We start from the raw sequence: 22,244 nt of genomic DNA on the forward strand, positions 1-22,244 counted from the left end.
GTTGTTGTTGGTAGCTATGTGCCACCAAGTTGGTTCCGATACCCCTGTATAAGATTGCCAAGACTATAAGTCTTTACTAGAACAGAAACCTCATGTTTCTCCCACAGAGTGACTGGTAGATTCAAACTTCTGACCTTACTGTTTAACAGTCCAGCTCATAATCCCCTATGCTATCAGGGCTCCTTTTAATTATTGAGATATGAGTTCTTTATATATCTGGCTACCATTATTATATATATTGTTTGCAGAATACTTAATTACCTTCTTTGAGTTTTCTTTTCATTTTATTAGTTTTTAATTGAAGTTCAAATTAGCTACTTTTTCTTTTGTCGCTTATAATTTAAGGCACTTAATTCAGAGTTCCAAAGACTTATCCTTATGTTTTCTCCTAAGAGTTTTTTTGTTTGCTTCTTAAGTTGTTATTGTGAATTGAGTGACTTTACATAGGAGAACATCAGTTTTACACTCATCATTTCATTGAAATTATTACCATCTCTTCCTCACATTCAACAGTATTTGCTTCTATTCCCTCTATTTTACTTTGTTGTTGATGGTTTTTTTGTTTTGGGAGGGTTGTACACAAAAACACTAAGGAATATGTAATCAATTAAACAACCAAAGGGCAAGCTTGCCTCCTAGCTGCCAGCACACAGCATTTCTCTTTCCATGAGTCTAGAGTCTTCAGCAGCTGTATCCCTCCATGTCCTCATCTCTGCTTTCATCTCTAGTGTCACTGATTCTCTAGATAGGGTCCTACATTCTGCTCATGCTCTTCTCCCTTGATCATCCTAGGGTCCTCTGTTTCTGGAATGTAAGATTAACCATTCCCCTCTCTATGTTATAAAATTCTACCTTTAAAGTTGTGACAATTACAATTAGTCAAGATAATAATTATTCACTATTGAATCATAAGACTAGTATCCCCATCTCGTTTCACCCAAACTGTCTAGACAATATGAAAACTATTCAGTGGGGATCCTACCTTCCCCTGCATACTCTGAAGTTAAACTCCCTCTTGAAAACTGGTAAGCCAGTCACTTTGTGCCTTTATAAACAACACCCCCCCATTTTAGGTAGCCAATGTCTAAGTTGCCCAGCCTTATCAACCCTCCATACAGAGGGGATAGATTGAAGACTACTTCCTTTCAGTTGGTATTTTGAGCTACTACATCCATAAGTATAGGTCAACTTCAAATTTACACTTGTTTCATTTATTGATTTTATTTTTTATCTTCTACTCAAGTAGTGATCATTAAGCCATTGAAGCTAGGTCAAATTGGTACTATCTGCAAGTTCGGGTATTCTTGTGCATATCTCCTCAATTCATATCAGCTGGATGCTTCATTCTCAGCTGTAGCCCTCCGTGGCTATGTCCTTGTTCATGAGCTCAGGAGACCCCAGGTCTCACCATACTTCAGACCAACCTGCCCTTCCTCTTCTCTTTCTCATCTCCAGGTCAACAGAGGTTCTCCTAAGAGTTTTATAGTTTTAGCTTTTATATTTGAGTCTACAGTCAATGTTGAATTAATATTTGAAGACAGTATGAGGTAGAAACCTAACTGTATTCATTTACATGAAAATGCCCAGTTCATTTGTCTTGGTATCTTACTGATCATCAATGTGCAAGCTTATTTCTGGATTCTTAATTACATGCTATTACTGTCTTTGGAAATACCACCAGAGTACTCCTTAGAGGCCATGATGGCCAGACTTTATCTCTTATGCTTCACACATATCATCAGGAAGGACCCGTCACTGTAGAAGGACATCATATTTGATAAGGTGGAGGGTCAGAGAAAAAGAGGAAGACCCCCAGCATGATGAAATGGCAAAGTGGCAGCATCAATGGGCTCAAGTATGGCAACGATTGTGAGGTTGGCCCAGGACCAGGCAGTGTTTTGTTCTGTTGTGCATTGGGTCTCTATGAGTTGATACTGACTTGATGGCACCTAACAACATCACTGTCTTTAAGCTAACATCACATTGTCTTGATTACTCTAGTTTTGAATTAAATTTTGAAATTGGAAAGTATATATCTTCCAACTTTGCTTTTTGTTTTTTCAAAATTGGTGTAGTTATTCTGAGTTCCTCAAATTCACATATAAATTTCAGCATCAGATTGTCAATTTTTCCAACAGCATGTCAGTTGATACTTTGTTAAGGCTTGTGCTGAATCTGTAGATCAATTTGGGGAGTATTAAAATTTTAATAAGGTCAGGTCTTCCAGTTTATGAACATGGAAAATCATTCCATGTATTTAGACCTTAATTTTCCTCCAATACTGTTTTGCAGTTTCAAAGTAAACATTTTGAATATTTTTGTTAAAACTATTCCTAAATATTTTAATTTTTCTTGATACTACTAAAAATGGAATTTGCTTTCTTAATTTCCTTTTCAGAGTGTTCATTGCAAATATATGGAGGTGCAGTTGATTTTTGTGTATTTATTTTGTTCTCTGTAACTATTTAGAACTCATTTATTACTTCTAATAGTTGTTTAGCGTAGTAGTTACGAATTGGGCTGCGAGCCGCGAGGTCAGCAGTTCGAAACTACCAACTGTTCCATGGGAGAAAGATGAGGCTTTCTGCTCCCGTAAAGATTTCCAGCCTCAGAAACCCTGTACAGGGTCGCTATGAGTCGGAACCGACTCAACGGCACATAACAACAACAACAACAACAACAACAAGGATTTTTTATATATAAAATTTTATATATACAAAAACTTACTGTTTGCAAATAGAGATAGTTTTACTTCTTCCATTGCAATGTGAATTTTTTAAACTTCCATTTTCTTGTCTATTTGCTCTAATATCTTCAGTACAATATTGATTAGAAATGGCAAGAGTGAGCATCATTTGTTTATTTCTAATATTAGGGAGAAAGCATTCAGCCATTCATCAGTTAAGTATGTTTTTTTGTTTTTAAGTTTTTATTGAGAGTTATGTGATAGTTTGCATAGGGGGACATTAACTTTACATTCATCCTATTGTATATCATTTCACTGCAATGATTACAATCCCCTCCCTATATCAACAAACAACCAAAGGGTACACCCCGCAAGCCTGCCACCTGGCCATCAGCACACAGTCCCTCTCCCTGTCTGGGTCTAGTGTCCCCAGCCATCCCATCTCTCCACCTCCTCGTCTCTGCCTCCATCTCTGGTGTCACTGCTTCTCTGGGTAGAGTCCCACACTCTGCTCTTCTCCCTTATGGTCCCAGGGACCTCCGCTCTTAGACTGCAAAATCAACCACTCCCTTCCTTTGTTATAAAACATCTACCTTTACATTTCCAACATTCATAGTGAATCATGATAGCAATTTTTCACTATTGAACCACAAGAGTCTTATCCCCAACTCCTTTCATCAGCCTGGTCCAGACAGGTTGGAAACCACTCAGTGGAGATTCTATCCTCCCCCACATGCTCTGGAACTAGGCTTCTTCTTGAAAGCTTGTAAGCCAATCACTTGAATTGAGTGATAGTTTACATGGAAGAACATCAATTTTACACTCATAATTTCATCACAATGATTACATTCTACTCTGTGCATCATCATAAAATAGTATTTGTGTCCATTACATCTGCTTTTTTTAAATTTTGTTTTGTTTGGTGGGGTGTACACAAAAACACTCAGGAGTATATAATCATTTAAACCAAAGGGAACATTCAGCAAGCCTGCTTCCAGACCACTAGCACTAAGTTTCTCTCTTTCCATGAGTCTAGAATCTTCAGCTGTGTCTTCTCTCCATGCCCTCATCTCTGCCTCCATCTTTGGTGTCACTGCTTCTCAGAATAGGGTCCCATATTTTGCTTGTGATCTTCTCCCTTGATGGTCCTAGGGTCCTCTCTTTCTGGACTGTAAGATTAACTATTCCCCTGTTTTTTTTATAAAACTTCTACCTTTATAGTAGCAACTGTTGCTTTTAATAATGATAACAATTCCTCACTATTGAATCATAAGAATCTTATCCCCATTTCTTTTCACCAGGCCTGTTTAGACAAGATGAAAACTATTCGATGGGGACTCTATCTTTTCCCACACTCTCTGAAACTAAAGTTCTTGAAAACCTGTAAGCCATTCACTTTATGCCTTTATCATCCCCTCATTTTAGGTAGCCAATGTCTAAGTTGCCCATCCCTATCTGACCTGTATCCAGAGGGGATAGGATTGATACATGATGTGAAGACTCCTTCCCTTTCCGTTGGTATTTTGAGTTACTACATTTATAAGTATAGGTCAAGTTCATCAAATTGGAGCAATTTACACTCATTTCCTTCATAAAAAAATGTTCATTTTATTTTTTATTTTTATCTGCCTCTAGTCATGTTCTGATTATCAAGCCATCAAGGCTAGGTCAAATGGGTACTATCTGCAAGTTTGGTCATACTTGTGCATCTCCCCTCACTTCATTTCAGCTGGATGCTTCACTCTCAGTTCTAGCCGTCTGTGGCTATATCCTTGTCCATGAGCTCAGGAGACCCCAGGTCTCACCACACTTCAGACCAACTAGCCTTTCTTGCTCATCTCCAGGTCAACAAGAGTCTATGGAATGTGGTTGAACTCAGCCCATTTCTTCATTGCTGCTTTCTCCCCTTCTCTACTCATTAGTAGACCAACTTGGTCACCAGCAAGCTTACATGCCTGCTCATGTGTCCCCTTTGAGTTTCAGTCTTGGAGGGGGATTTGTCCTAAAGGGATTTGATTGCTTGCCCTGATGGTTTCCAGGTGAACAACTTGCTTGTTCTTGTAATAGCCAATCATACTGCCATTTTTGTTTTGTGTTTTTCCTGCTGGTCTTTCTTTGAAGATGTATTATCTGCTGCCTTAGCTGTTCCAGGCTGGTCTGCTTATCCTTTCTATTGGGAATGTCCCACCTCAGGAGGTTCTGGATGGGGCTCATGATTCCACCTAAGGTCTTATATACTGCAAAGGTTCCACAAGAGGTCTATTTCACTGGCCAAGTTCTAGAACCTCTTTTAGGTATTCCAATCAATTATAGGCTGAAGGTAGGCTTACAAACTTTCTGTAATCATGTTTCCCAACGTTCCTTTTTATCAGCCCTGGGTGTTTTGTAGATACTTTTTACCAGATTGAAGACAGAATATCTCCTTCATTTTTTTTTTTTTTTAAAATCTCCCTCAGTTTTAAGTAAGCTTAAATGCCCCCTCCTTAAAGAAGACTTATTGAACTATTTCAATTCAGCATCCCCCATATCATTTTATTAATCATTGTGTCAGTCCTATATTCTGTATTTTATATATGTATTATTAGTTATCAGGAATCCTGGTGGCACTGTAGGATAAGCCCTGGACTGCTTACCCCAAGGTCAGCAGTTCAAACCCACTAGCTGTTGCGCCAGAAAACAATGAGGCTTTCTTCTCCTTTAAAGACTTACAGCCTGGCAATCTTATACAGGGTAACTTTGACTGTGAGCCAGAATGAAATTGATGACAGTGGGTTTTATTACAAATTACAAGTAATTTTCCACCACCTTTGCTTTTTCTTTTCTTTCTACCACACCACGCTAATATTGTTCACTGCTATATTCCCTGCATCTACAGTTGCCGATCAATCAACAAATCATTGGTGTGCAATTAAGCTTTCAAGTTTAACTTAAATTAATTAAATGCATTAATTACTTCATGTCCTTTATAGATAGGTACTGTGTGTTTACCATTTACAGAAAAGCAAAATAAGCTGATAGACAATAACTGAACTTTAGTGATGATGGTACTGGTTCTGGATAACAGTAGAAATTTTTCTATAGTGTGAGATTTCAAACACTGAGGAAGAGAAATAATACTATTATTAATAATAAAATAAAACCAAGTGAGAGAAAACATGGGTACTAACTGCAGGAAAAGCTCCTATCAGAATGGGAACCCTTCACACCTAATCCAAGACAGACAGTAGTCTAAGTTGTCTTTTCCATGAGAACAAAGGGCAAATAATAGCTATTAACTCTTCCCAGAATCTAGCACCCTAGGAACTCAGTCAGCCCACAATGAAGCATTTATCCAATCCCAGACTGCTGTGCATTATGAGGAAAGGGCCTGTTATAGGAGAACGTGAGGTGGCTGGCTAAATAAACCTCTAAATGTACCTTTATCATCAATTTGATCTCATTCCTTCTTAGCACCCTGGAGTTAAATCAGTCTATTTTTTATCCCCCTCATCCTCAGCCCACATCATGATCATCTAAATTAAAATCTGTTATCTGTTACTGGGTGAGACCCTTTGATGCCCCAATTATAGCAGGATCTGTCTTGCTCAAACCTGCATGTAAGTGCTGATAGCTTTTAAGCAGTTGAAATGGCTTTGAATCACTCACGCCTAGCCCAGAGTTTGCAAAAAAGACACATTCATGAGTAGGTTGGAGTTTTATGAAATTGCAGGTGGAATTGCCTCTGAGGATGGTTCAACTTCTGCAAAGAGCAGAGAAATATTATCCCCTATTGTAGTGTAGTGGTTACAAATTGAGCTACTAAACTCAAGGTTAGCAGTTGGAAACTACCATGTGTTCTGTGAGAGAAAGACAAGGCTTTCTGCTCCCATAAAGACTTACAGCCTCAGAAATCCTGTAGAGGTTGGCTATGAGTCGGAACCTACTCCACAGCACGTAACAGCAACAACTTCCAGGCCTGGTGTGGTGCTGTGGGATAAAACACTGGACCACAAGGTCAGTTTGAGCCACAAAGTTCACCAGCTGCTCCTTGAAAACCAACTCAACGGCACTTAACAACAACAGCCTCCCAGTTAAAGAAGGACTAATAGTGCAGTGAGTTAAATCTTGGGCTGCTAACCAAAAGGAAGGCAGTTTGAACCCACCCATCTGCTCCACAGGAGAAAGACTAGGTGCCACATCAGGATTCCAGACAGATTTACAGCCTTGAAAATTTGATGGAGCAGTTCTACTCTGCCCTTTAGAGTAGAATTGAATTAAAATTGACCCAAAGAGAGTGGGACATCCCAGCTAAGGAGTCCTGTCCTGATGGTAAAGAATGTTTGTTTGCTAACCTAAAGGAAAATGGCTCAAGTCCACCATTGGCTCTGTGGGACAAAAGACCTGGTCATCTACTGCAATTAAGATCACACCTTTGGAAATGCTATAGGCAGTTCTACTATGTTCTAGAGGGTTGCTATGAACCAGAAACAACTTGACGTCATATAGCAACCTCTCAGTTGTTTTGTTGATATAGTCCTCACTGTAGTTTAGGTAGGTAGTTATATTTTCATGGAAAATCTTGTTCTGTAGGCTATCCTGGTTACTTCAGTGATCATACTGTGAATTTGAAATTTTAGATGAGCAATTGGTGACCTCTCCTGAGTCAATTATTCCCAATGATGAAATGATCAATAATTGTAACTGTGTTTTTCTTTCCTTCACTAATAAATATTATCTCCTGGGAGACATGAGATGGGAAGTACAGTGAAAAGAGCATAGGTTTGTTTAAATTCTTCTTCTAATGATGACTAGCTTCAAAACATTGAGCAAGATAATCTGAGCCTTCAAACTCAGTGTCCTCATTTAAAAGTACTAAATGCAATACTCACACAGCACTAAAGAGAAAATAATTGATGATGTTTGTAGTGATTTGTTTACTATCTCTCCTCCCATGCTGGATTTTAAGTTCTATGGACTCTTGGTGTGGCACTGTAGGATCAGCACTGGACTGCGAACCACAAGGCCAGTGATAAAACCCACCATCTGCTTCTTGAAAACTCTATACAGGAGCACTATGAGTCCGAACTGATTCAATAGCACTTAACACAACAACATTAAGGTTAGGAATAAGTTTGATTTGTTTGCTATGTTGCCAAAACCTAATACACATACTTACTCAGTTAGCTTGTTTGACTGAGTTGAGGAGAGGAATTAATGAAAAAGTGCCCATTGACCAGGGTGACATAGAGTAGGTATGTTAGAAAAGAATCATTCCTTTTAGTGGTCTGAATGCATCTCATTTTTTTCCCAGAGACTGGCAGATTGTTGTTGTTAAGTTCTGTCGAGTTGGTTCCAACTTGTAGCTACCCTATATAGGGATCTAAGGCTGTTAATCTTGTTTGTTTGTTTGTTTTTTAATTAGACAGTCACATTTTAATTGTTGTTACCTTAGTGCTTTCAACTCTGTAGAATGGAAAAAAATCAATACATGACCTCACACCATGACACAGTGACAGCATATGTGTGAGGCTGTATGTGACATAGCCACTGTGTCAATCCGTCTCCTTCAGGATATTCCACTTTTTCATTGATAGTGTCACTACCAAGTATGATGTCCTCTTCCAAGAACTATTCCCTCCTAACAGCAAATCCAAAGTACTCAAGATGAAACCTCACCATGCTCAATTTTAAGGACCATTCTAACTGTACCTTTTCCAAAATAGATTTGATAGTTCTTCTAATGGTATGTTATTATTGCTAGGTGCCCTTGAATCAACTTCATGCTCAACATAATATAAATTGACGCTTTTGAGTTATGGTGTTGGAGGAGAATATTGAAAGTGCCACGGGCTGCCAAAAGAACCAACAGATCTGTGTTGGTAGAAGTGCAGCCAGAGTGCTCCTTAAAGGCCAGGATGGCCATACTTCATCTCTCATACTTCGGACATATTGTCAGGAGGAACCAGTTGCTGGAGAAAGATATCACGTTTGCTAAGGTGGAGGGTCAGAGAGAAAGAGGAAGACCCCAGTGAGATGGATTGGCAAAGTGGCAGCATCGATGGGCTCAAGCGTGGCAATAATTGTGAGGTTGATCCAGGATCAGGCAGTGTTTCGTTCTGTTGTGCATAGGGTCACTATGAATTGGTATCAACTCGTGGCACCTAACAACAACAAAGCCATCCTCACAATTATCGTCATATTTGAGTCCATTGTTGCAGACACAATGGCAATCCATCACCTTTAGAATCTTCCTCTTTTTGGATGATATGCTACTTTGTCAAGCATGATGTTCTTTTCCAGGGACTGTCCCATCCTGATAACATGATAACATGAGCAAAGCATGTTTGACTAAGTCTCACCATCCTTGTTTCCAAAGAGCATTCTGGCTTTACATTTTTGTTGTTGGTTTTTTACGTGTTTATTGTGAACTGAGTGAAAGTTTACAGGGCAGATAATCAGTTTTATATTCAACAAATCATACACCTTGTTTCATTACAATGATTATAATCCCCTCCATGTATCATAAGTTAACAGTATTTCTCTCTATTCACTTTAGCTCTCTTTTTTTTTTTTTTAAACACTCAGTCATATATAATAATTTATATCACCAAAGAGCACATTCTGCAAGTCTGTGAGGCTATAAATCTTTGTAGGAACAGAAAGTCTATTATCTTCCTAGGAGGGGCTGGTGACCTCGAACCACCAAACTTGTACTTCACAGTCAAGTGCTTATCCTACAGCACCATACCAGGACACCTATAGTAGCTGGAAATATTAGATAAAATAATAATTTAGAACTTTTTATAAAAGCAGAGGAACTCTTTTTTATCAAAAGAAGCCTATAAATACACAGAATATTTAAAACTTCTAACAAAAGTCAGGTGTTCCAGTCAAGGTGAGATTAGGAGCCAGGACACACACCTTTTCAACTGATCCCTGAACCTTATGATTCTTAGTGTGTATTAGTTTTCTTTGACCGATATAACAAATTATGACAAACATGTTGTTGTTGTTATGTGCATTGGAGTCGGTTCTAACTCATAGCAACCCTGCATAGGGTTTCTGAGGCTGTAAATCTTTTCAGGAGCAGAAGGCCTCATCTTTCTCCTGCGGAGCAGCTGGTAGTTTCGAACTGCTGGCCTTAAGGTTCGCAGCCCGATTCGTAACCACTACGCTACCAGAGCTCCTTATAGTGGGTTAAAACAACACACAATTATTATCTTCCATTTCTGTACATTAGAAATCCAACCTAGGTCTCACTGGGTTAAAATTAAGGAATCAGCAGGGTGGCATTCCTTTTTGGAGCCCCTAGGGGGAATCCATTCCTTTGTCTTTTTCAGTTCTAGAGGTTGCCCATATACCTTGTGATCTCTCCTCCATCTTCAACATCCTCAAGATTGCATCTCTCTGGACTTTTTCTGCAGTATATCTCAGGACATGGCTGTGATTGGATTGTGTCTACCTGGATAATCCATCCCCCCCATCTCAAGTTCCTGATTTAATCATATGTACAAAATCCCTTTCCATGAAAGTCAACATGTTCATTGACTCTGCAGGATATCTTTGGGTGGGGCATTCTTCTGCCTACCACATAAAACTTTTTGGAAGATAGTTGAAAACATTTTATCTAGCCTAGCTCTCTTTCCTTTTGACAGGGTAGCAGTAGTACAACATCAAGCCAGCAAATCTATTCAATTATTACAATTAATTCATGAAAGATTAAATGTTTACATGTTTAGTGATTTTTGCTTTCTAGAAAATCAAATTCTTTTTAATATTTAATCTAACTCATATTTTAAGACAAGGTCTTCTATTTTGGAGAGAGGTTACAAGTTGATCACTCAGTTCAATCAGTGAATGTTCCAGCCCTGTGTTTTGGACCTACAATTATGAATCATAGATGGCAGAGCACAGGGGCTCCTCCTTGCAGAGACTTGAGGCCTCATTAGGTACCCTCTCATAAGCTCTGCATTTGGTGACATGTGGTTTCAGCAACTGGATTACATTGTGTATGTCATGCTGGAACTGTCTTTCTGACTTTGAATTATGTCAAAAAGGTAGAACTTAAGCTTCAGTTAAGGAGCTCTGGTAGTATAGTGGTTACAAATCGGGCTGTGAACTGCAAGGTCAGCAGTTCGAAACTACCAGCTGTTCTGTGTGAGAAAGATGAGGCTTTCTGCTCCTGTAAAGATTCACAGCCTCGGAAACCCTGTACAGGGTTGCTATGAGTCAGAACCAACTCCACGGCACATAACCAAGCTTAAGTTGCTTGGCATGGCAGGCTATTTTATTTTTTTGTTATACTTGGATTAATAATAGGGATTTAAAGCACAGTCAGATCTGTTTGTTCTTTTGGCAGACCATGTGGCCAGACTTAGTCTCTCATTCAGACATATTGTCAGGACGAACCAGTTGCTGGAGAATAATATTATGTTTGGTAAGGTTAAGGGTCAGAGAAAAAGAGGAAGACACCCAGTGAAATGGATTGGCCAAGTGGCAGCATCAGTGGGCTCAAGCGAGACAATTGTGAGGTTGACCATGGACCAGGCAGTGTTTCATTCTGTTGTGCATAGGGTCATTATGAGTCAGTACTGACTTGATGGCACCTAACAACAACAACAACAAAATTACAGTTAAAACCCTACTACTGACGTCATTTAAGCCTAGATGAGAAAAAGTGTGTTCAGATATTCTGCCAGGAAATACCTTGTCCACACTGAGTAATATATGACTTAACAGTCCTTCTTCATCTCCCACTTCAGTTTTTTCCACATCTTCTTTCATGCTGTGTGGTTTCCTGATTGTAATTCTGTAGGCTTTGACTTAATCCTGAGAAGATGAAAGATGGGATGAGACATTGAGAAAGCTGTCTGAGTTTTACATTTGAGCTGGATTTATTCCTTGGTATTTTTTGTATGATTAGCAATGCCAAACCTTGAGTTGGAGACTTCATAGATCATTATTTATTGGCTAAGTAAATAACTGCTATTTTTTATTTACTTCTTCATAACAGCCAAACATACTTCTGCTTTCAACTCTTCTTCCTAGTCTATGTTCACTTAATATAAATGCTAATTTGGATAGTAGCTTAAGGTCACTATTTTCTCTGAGGGAGAAGTTACCACACAAAGACTCTTCTTTCAAAAGATGGAATATCTCCAGGTACCTGTCCATCTTTTGCTTCCATACCGCTATCTAGTGAAGGAGACATGAATTTTTGTTTGTTTGTTTCAGTCATTTATGCAGCCCTGCCATGGTCACCCTAGCAATATCTTGTGAAAAATAAAAAGGTACAATCACAAATTACTCCAGCTACTCACAGTGGATAGTCCTAAATAGAACACTTGCCAATGGCACCAAAAACCATCATTAAATTGTCATACAGTGAATTGGGTAAACTAAGAGAGAAAAATCTAGTGCAAGTATATAATTCCTGGAATCAGAAACCATAGAAATGAATGCAGAGCATCTTCTAACTAAGCCAGTTGACCATCACACCCACTTCCTGATATGAAGATAATACTCAGTTTTTAAATCTTTTCACCCAATGCAGCTGTTGAGACAGAAGTAGACAAAGAAAAAAAATCAATTAAAAAAAACTTTCTCCAGTTTTATATATATATTTATAATTGGAGTTTTGCTACACCTAATTTGTAAATAAAAAGTACTGAATTTATCTCACAGGTAGAAACAGTACCTACCTTCCACTCAGCTGGACAAGGAAGACCTTCACAAAGTCAGATTAAGGAGTGCATACAAAACATGAAGAGCTTTGTTTACATAGGGCAAATGGGAAGATTGTCACTTAAACTCCTATTATAGTTATTGCACAAAGTGTTCAAGAAGACCTTCAGTTTTCAAAGAGGGTGTTAGTGGAAGATGGGAGAGCTTGAATGGATGAAATTCTGGCTGGCAGGGACAAGGCATGAATAGAAGCAATGTGTGAGGATGCTCAGGCTGGGAAGTAGTGAAAGTAAGTAGAAATATTCTCAGCAATTATTTTGTTGAGGGTCTTGAATGCTAGAACAAGGAGTTTAGACCAAATCCTGACTATAGTGGAGAAATACTGGAATACCTTTTGAGTAAAAGATTAATATTTGACAGTGGCATTCTAGAAAGATGAATCTGATCAAAGGTCACAGAGAACTGGAGGTATCAGAGATAGCTAGCTACATGGGATACTTGTGTAAATCATGTGTTGAGTGATGATAGAGACCTAAACTAAGAAGTTTATAAGAATGTGAAAAAAAGCTGGAAAATAGAAACATTTCAACATTATTCACTATATATATATGACATGACACAGGGACCCATGTCATGCTAAGGAGGCTCTGTTTGTTTTGCCTTGGTGCATGGAGTGGGTGGGGTATGGATGGAGACAGGAATATGCTAAGTACATAAACACAGGCTCACCAGCCACTCCTTGGAAACCCTATAGAAGGTCCCTATGAGTTGGAACCAATTTGATAACACTTAACAACAACATCCTAATATAGTTAGCTGGAGAAATTCAGAATTTGAACTTCAAATAACAACTTAGATCTGTGTGAAAGTAGCTTCTGTCTCCTGCACATATGATAGCATTCTATCATCTAGGCTATATTCTGTGTATGTACATGAATTTGGTAATTGCAAGATAAATCCTCTGGCTTTTTGCCTCTCCAGCTTTTCTTTGAGAAACCATGCTGCTTTGGGACTGAGAGAACAATAGATCAAAGGAGAATTCACTTATATAAGGAATGGGGGAAAGAACAATAAGGAAAAGACAAAGGGTTTTCATTAAAATGAAGCTTGGGACCTACAAAAACTCACTGATTCCACTGGTAGCTGAAAGTAACTAAAGGCAGAAGCAGATGGTAACAAAAGTAGAGGAACAAGGAAAATAGAGGCTGTGATGGTGGTGGTGGTGGTGGTGGTGTGCCTTTGAGTCAGTTCCAACTCATAGCAACCCTCTATTAAGTGTCCAAAGGAGCTCTGGTAGCGTAGTAGTTACGAGTTGCACTGCTAACCTTAAGGTCAGCAGTTCTAAACTACCAATGGTTCTGCAGGAAAAAGATGAGGCTTTCTGCTCCCGTAAAGATTTACAGCCTCAGAAACCCTACACAGGGTCGCCATGGGTTGGAACCGACTCAACGGCACTTAACAAAAACAGTTAGGGTGTCCGAAGTAGTAAATCTTGATGGGAGCAGCATGCCTCATCTTGTTCATGTGGAGTGGCTGGTAGATTTGAACCAATATATAAGCACTTGGAATTAGGCAATGGAGCAGAATTTGCCAGAATCAAGAAAACATGTCTATTCAGGTGTGAAAAAAGGCTTTTCCCACATGAAGCTATACTTTTCTATGTGTGAATCTGTGTATCTGAGCATAAACTTCTGAAAATAATTCAAAAATAGATTTAATGGATTAACAGATAGTTGTGGTAGCCAACTTTTAAGATATTCCCAATGATCCTTGACTCATGGTATTTATACTTTTATAGAGTTGCTTTCCACAATGAATCAGGGCTGGCCCTGCATGACTAATCAAAAATGATGCAAGTGACGCTATGTGACTTCAGAGGCCAGGCCATAGAAGACATTGTGATAAGCACCTTGATATTTCAGATCACTTGTTTGAGAGGAAGTCAGTTATCTTACTCTAAGGGCACTCAAGTAGCTTTGTGGAGAGGCCTACATGGAAAGGAATTGAGTTCTTCATCAACATCAGTACCTACTTATCAGTCATGTAGTGAGCTGTCTTGGATGTGGGTCATCCAGTCCCTATACTCTAGATGATACAGCCAAGTCCATATCTAACTGCAACCTCACAAGCTACCCTAGGCCAGACAACCTGCTCCAAAATTCTTGGCCCTCAGAAATTGTGACAGATTAAAAAAAAACAAAACAGTGTTATTGTGGTTGTAAAATTAGGCTGATTTGTTTTTCAGCAATAGGTAACTGTTACATTTCTTATCGTTGGTTGCCATCAAATTTATTCTACTCATAATGACCTCATGAGACAAAACACAACTGCTATAATCTCTATGTTAACAGATAGCCAGATCTTTCTCCCACAGAGCAGCTTAATGAGTTCAAACCACCAACTTGCTTTTAGCAGAGGAGTGCTTAGGGTTACGTAAAATGTTCTGGAATTGTTTTGAATGATTGGTCTTGAATTCTAACATGAAAATGATTAGCTGCTGTAATGCAACACCCAACTATTGAAATCAATGCACAGAATGTTCTCAGTTCAAAGTCTATTCAGCAATGTGCAGTTTCATGGAGGAAAATGGAACTGAGGAAAATAAAGGGATGTGCATTAAGTGTTGATCATGAGCTGATTGAGTTAAACTGAGGTGCAACTGCACAGTTACAGAGAATGCCTTAAATTTTCACCTCCTATGTGTAGCAATACTGAACTACTGACAACAGTGTAACTATGTGTAATGCTTCTGTGATTAGAATTGGAAAGCATGTTTACTAGTACCACCAGTAGGGAAGCTTGTGGTCAGGCACCACTAAGAGGAACAAGCAGCTTCTCTTTAAGTCAGGCCCCTTTACAGAACAACAGTAGCTCAGCCCTGTAGCTTTCCCAGTGATGCCATCATAACCAGATGTCATCCCTTCCCATGACTTCTGCTACAAGAACCTAGTTCTGACACCCCAGTTCAACCTGGCTTCATTGTGCTTCCTGCTCTGCCCCTCTACATGTGTTCTCTTGCGGGCTTCAGTTCCTCATCTCCTGTCTCCCTGACAGAACTTCCTCTCTCATCTGTCCTACCACCTTCAATACAGTGTCTGGCTGAGGACTTCCACCTGAGTACTAGCCATTGGCCCTATGCCTGGACTTTCTCCTTGCTGTTTTTACTAATGCTCACCTCTAAGCACACCCCTGATGGCTTCATCTCAACCACTTCATTGACACATAGGCAGAAGCCAAAATTCTTTATTTCCCCAAAGACTATAACTTCATACTGAGCTCTCGGAAACACTATTTTCAATTTTTTCATAATTCCAGATCCTCCATGAAGGCCACATTTTCCTTCCAGAGGAATTAATTAAGCATTCTGTCTCCAACTCCAGGCTGCCCCTCTGGGGTAAGTCATCCCTGCCTTTTCAGCAGCAAATCATCAAATGCTAGACACAATTTAAGGATAAGCACAGGACTACTAATCAGAAGGTCAGTAGTTAAAACCCACCAGCTACTCCTCAGAAATTCCATGCAGAATTTCTATGAGTTAGAATCAACTCAATAGCACTTACCAACAATAACAATCGTAAAATAGAAAACTGAGTACATATCAAAGTTTAGGCACCATGCCAAGAAGATTACTTACATGCTCACATTACCAAGAGGATGGAATACACAGGAATCAACTTTACTTCATCTGTGGGGAGAGATTATTTGTTTGTTGTTGTTAAATTCTGTTGAGTCTATTCCAGCTCATACTGATCATGTATAGGGTTTTTAAGGAGAAACTGGTGGATTTGGACAATCAACCTGGCAGTTAGCAGTTCAGAACTTATCCTACAGCACCACACCAGGAGGAGATTATAGAGAAGCTCAGTATCATCAGCCAAAACAAGGCCAAGGGCCAAAAATTGAACATACCATTAATTTCTCATGTGCAAGTTCAAGTTGAAGTTGAAGAAAATTAAAACAAGTCCACAAGAGCAAAATTATGATGTTGAGTATATCCCACATGAATTTAGAGACCATCTCAATGATAGATTTGATGCACTGAATACTAATGATTGAAGACAAGACAAGTGTGGAATGACAAGAACACCATACCCCAAGAAAGAAAAAGGCAAGGAAAGAAAAACAAACAAATCAAACTGAAGTTGATGTGAGAAAAGATTCTGAAATGTTCTAAAGCAAATGAAAGAAATGATGAACTAAAAAAGCTGAGCAGAGAATTTCAAAGGGCAGCTCAAGAAGACAAAGTCAACGTGTAAAGACCTAAATTTAGAAAACCAAAAAAGAAGAATATGTTCAGCATTTCTCAGGTTGAAAGAACTGAAGAAAAAATTCTAGTCTTGAATTTCAATATAGGAGGATTCAACGAGCAAAATATTGAGCAAAATACAGGAAGCATCAAAAGAGGATGGGAAGAATACACAAAGTCACTATGTTGATAAAAAAATTGGTCAACATTTCATGTGGTAGCATATGATCAAGAACTGAGTATTGAAGAATGAAGTTCAAGCTTTATTGAAGGCATTACTGAGTCATAGGCTCCATGTATTAACATTGTATCAACTGAAAGCTTTCAACGATTTGTTGCAGAACCAGGAAACGATTTGTTGCAGAACCGGGAGCATTATGCAAAGAAATTTGGAAGACCTGGCCATCCAACTGGAAGATATACATATCTTCATCTCGTGTATTTTGAATACGTTATCAGATTGTTGTTAAGTGCTTTTGAGTCAGTTATGACTCATAGTGACCCTGGAGGTTTTGAACCACAAACTTTGTGGATAGCAGTTCAGTGCTTATCCTACAGAATCACACCAGGAAAAACAAACAAACAAACAAAAACCCCTAAAGCCCACTGTCACTGAATCGATCCTGAATCATAATGACTCCATGTAAGGTTTCCAAAGTGGTAAATCTTTACAGGATTAGAAAGCCTAATATTTCTCCTGTGGATCAGTTGTTGGTTTCAAACTGCTGACCATGTGGTTAACAGCCATGGAGTAACACATTACACCATCATTTCCTTCAGAAAGAATCCATTCCTATAAAATAACATAATTCTGGTAAAATAGAGGTTGATGAAAAAGAGGAGAAGCCTCAATGAGATGTCTACAACAGTGAGTTGTAACATAACAATTGTGAGAATGATGCAGGACCAGGTAATATTTCATTCTGTTATACATGGTGGTGGTGGTGATGTGCCGTGGAGTCGGTTCCAACTCATAGCAACCCTGAACAGGGTTTCCGAGACTGTAAATCTTTATGGGAGCAGAAAGCCTCATCTTTCTCCTGCAGAACAGCTGGTAGTTTTGAACTGCTGACCTTGATGATAGGGTTGCTATAAATTGGAATCAACTTGACAGTACCTAACAACAGTCACAAAAGATGACATTGAAAGTAAAAGAATTTAAGTAATGAGCCAAAGCCACATATCCTAAAAAGATATGAGGCCATCTGATTTCATGTATCACCCCACCCTGCAGCACTTGGGCAGTCCTGATATAAAAATGGAAGGCATTTGAGATAGTATCAAGCCTCAACCTTGACCACTGTTATTTAATTTGTCAGTTTGTTGTATTGTGGTGGCTTGTGTAATCCAGTGTTGCTGAAAGCTATGCCACTGGTATTTTAAATACCAGTAGTGCCACCAATGGTAGACAATTTACAGTAGAGCTTCCAGACCAAGACAGACTAGGAAGAAGGAGAAGTAGACCATTTCTGAATGATTAGCCACTGAAAATCTTATGAATAGCAGTGGACCATTGTCTAATATAGATCTGGAATATGAGCCCATCAGGTTGGAAGGCACTCAAAATAAGATTGGGGAAGAACTGTCACCTCAAAGTAGAGTTGACCTCAATGACACGGATGGAGGAAAACTTTCAGGATCTTCATTTTCTGATGACACACAAGTCAAAATGAGAAGAAACAGCTGTAAACATCCATTTATAATCAGAACGTAGGATGAATAAAGTATGAAAGTAGGGAAACTTCAATATCCTAGGCATTAATGAGCTGAAATGAACTGGCATTGGCCATTTTGAATCAGACAATCATATGGTTTATGATGCTGGAAATTACAAAATGAAGAAGAATGGTACCACATTTATCATCAGAAAAAGCATTTCAAAATCTACCTTGAAGTACAATGCTACTTGTGATAGGATAATATACAAAGACCAGTTATTACCACTATTACTCAAATTTACATACTAGCCACAATGGTGATGGAATTTAAGAATTCTACCAACTGCTTCATCCTGAAATTGATAAACATGCATTCAGGATGCATTGACAATTACTCATCACTGGAATAAGAAACAAAGAGAAAGCATAGATGGTTGGAGAATATGGCCTTGGAGACTGAAATGATGCTAGAGATTGCTTGATAGAATTTTTCAAGACCAATAACTTGTGCATTACAAACAGCTTTTTCCAGCAACATAAATGGAGACAATACACCTGGATATTATCAGATGGAATACACAGGAATCAAATTTACTACATGTGTGGGACGTGTTGATGGAAAAGCTCAATAACATCAGTCAAAATAGGACTAAGGACTGACTATGGAATACATTATCAATTGCTCATATGCAAGTTCAGGCTGAAGCTGATGAAAATTAAAACAAGTACATGAGAACTAAATTATGACCTTGAATATATCCCACCTGAATTTAGAGACCACCACAAGAACAGAGTTGATGCATGAGACACTGATTACCGAACATCAAAATTGTGGGAAGACATTAAGAACACCATACAGAAAGAAAACAAAAGGTCATTAAAAGGAAAGAAACAAAAGTACAAACTGGATGCCAGTGGGAAATTTCCACTTGAAAGGACAAGCAGACCAGCCTGGAGCAGCTAGAGGAACAGTAGACACCTCTTTAAAGATAGACCAGCAGGAAAAATACAAACGAAAATTGTTGTTTTGTAGCAGTCTGATTGGCTACTACAAGATTAATCAAGTTTTTTGTTGAGGAGTCATCAAGACAAGCAATTGAGTCCTTTCAGGACAAACCCCAAGTCTAAGACTGAAACTCAAAGGGAATACATAAGCAGGCACGTAATACATCTGGTGACCATGTTGGTCAACTAGTGAGTGGAAGAGGAGGAAAGGCAGCAATGAAAATACAGGCTGAATTTGACCACATTCCATAGACTTTCATCAACCTAGAGATGATAGAGAGAAGAGGAAGGGCTGGTTAGTCTGAAGTGTGGTGAGATCTGGGGAATCCTGAGCCCATGGACAATGACATAGCCACAGAGGGCTAGAGCTTACAGTGAAGTGTCCATCTGATATGAAGTGAGGGGAGATGTACAAGAATGACCAAACCTGTAAACAATACTCATTTGACTTAGCCTCAATGGCTTGATGATCAGAACTCTACTAGAGGAAGAGAAAAAACAAAACAAAACAATTTTTGATAAAGGAAACAAGTGTAAATTGCCACAATTTGATGAACTTGACTTTTACTTATGGATGTAGTAGCTCAAAATACCAACTGATATTATTTGGGACAAAAACTGCTACATTGACCTTCATCTCATCCAGAGTGCTCAAGGATAGTGTGATCAGTAAATCAGGAATGCAGTTGTCTTGATTGTGAATTCCTACCCATTGCCACCCTTGGGGAATGTGGAAATGGCCACCTGTGTTTCCCCCTTTCAGGAGAGGCTTTGAAATACACCTATTGGCTAATAGCTGAGGATGCTAACATTCCATTCATTAGTCTGATCAAGCTATTCATTTTTAGACTAGATGAAAATGTGAAACATTTTCTGTACAGTCCATATTTGTCTTGTACATTATAAATATATTTTTGTTTTTAATAATTTAGGGTTTGGGGGGCAGGAGTTAGGGATAGCAGTGCCCTGAGCATCACTCACTAAAGTAGCTGTGACAGCCTCCAGTCAGTTGACTTCATTTCAAACTGTGTCCCATCAAAGGAATGATTTCTCCAAATACATTTTACATTTCACCTGTGGATGTCTCTAAGTTCATCCTCAGTATGTTCCCAAATCTTTGCTGGCATTGAAAGGACAAAACATCATACTGGTGGGTTTTTCTACTAATTATTTTTTTGAAGCGTTATTTTCCCAACACAAAGTTTTTTTCTCATATAATGAAAATTTGAAATCCTATGTGTATTGAATAGTAAATAGACAAATTGTATTTTTTATTTCCACTTGAAGAGTTATATTTTGTATAAAAGTTTACAAATAATGTTTTTTGTTGTTACTGTTTTTTTCAGTATAAAAAAAGTTGCCTTGATGGCATACTATGATATGTAATGCTAATTGCTTGCAGGCTAGTTAAATGTCAGTATAGAAACCTAATCCTTAGCTGCCGTCTTGTAGATAGGAACGAATGTTCACCAAGCATGTGTTTGTATTTTATTGCATCATACACTGCAACTAAAAAGCCAAGGAATCAACATGTATTAGGTGTGTGTACTGTTTCTAACAACAGAAATTTAAGAACGATAAATTATCAATATAGTTTGTTGTTGTTGTTGTCAGGTGCTATCGAGTTGGAACCGACTCATAGCGACCCCATGCACAGCAGAACGAAACAATGTCCGATCCTGGGCCAACCTCACTACCGCTGCCACACTTGAGTCCATCAATGATGCCACCTGGTCAATCCATCCCATTAGGGGTCTTCCTCTTTTTCTCTGACCCTCCACCTTACCCAGCATGACATCCTTCTTCAGCAACTGTTTCCTCCAGACAATATGTCCAAAGAATGAGAGCCGAAGCTTAGCCATCCTGGCCTCCAAGGAGCACTCTGGCTGCACTTCTTCCAAAACAGATCTACTGGTTCTTTTGGCAGTCCATGGCACTTTCAGTATTCTCCTCCAACACCACAACTCAAAGGCGTCAATTCTTCTACGATCTTCCTTATTCACTGTCCAATATAGTTTAGTGTTAGCTAATTTTGCTACACTCTTTTGTTATGTATATGTAGGGAAGTCATAGGGATTATAAATTCAATTTGAGTAAAGTTTAAAAACCATATATTTTATGATAAAGGGCCTTTAACTTAAGATGGCAAAAGTACTGATATTATATATTTGCTGTAAAGAGTTTTATTTTTCTGATACTAAAAGTTACTTAATAAAGACTTGTTTCCATTAACTTAAATATATATATATACACCAACTGACAGGGAAGGAGTCTTCATATCAAGTATTAATCCTATCCCCTCTGTATGCAGGGTTGTTAGGGATGGGCAACTTAGATATTGGCTACCTAAAATAGGGGAGGGGGGAGTTATAAAGGCACAAAGTGACTGGCTTACAAGTTTTCAACAGCATGTTTAGTTTCAGAGTTTAATGGGGGAAGGTAGAATCCCCACTGAATAGTTTTCATCTTATCTAGACAGGTCTGGTGAAAAGAGATGGGGATAAGATTGTTATTATTCAATAGTGAGTAACTGTTATCATGACTAATTGTGACTGTCACAACCATAAAGGTAGACGTTTTGTAACAAAAAGTGGGGGGGGGGAGTTAATAATACATTCCAGGAACAGAGGATCCTAGGACCATCAAGAGAGAAGAGTATGAGCAGAATGTGGGAACTTATCCAGAGAAGCAGTGACACCAGAGATGGAAGCAGAGATGAGGATTTGGAGAGGTAGAGCAGCTGAGGATTCTAGACTCATGGAAAGAGAAAGGTTGTGTGTTGGTGGTCAGGAGGCAGGCGTGCAGAAAGTGCCCTTTGGTTGTTTAAATGATTATATATTCCTGAGTGTTTTTGTGTATGTCCTCCCCAAAAAACAAAACAAAAAGAGGGAATATAAGCAAATACTGTTGAATGATAATGCTTGGAGGAGATTGTAATCATTGCAATGAAATGATGAATGTAAAACCAATGTTCTCCCATATAAAC

This window comes from Chrysochloris asiatica, unplaced genomic scaffold (assembly GCF_000296735.1).
Source record: "Chrysochloris asiatica unplaced genomic scaffold, ChrAsi1.0 scaffold00158, whole genome shotgun sequence".
NCBI lineage: Eukaryota > Metazoa > Chordata > Mammalia > Afrosoricida > Chrysochloridae > Chrysochloris > Chrysochloris asiatica.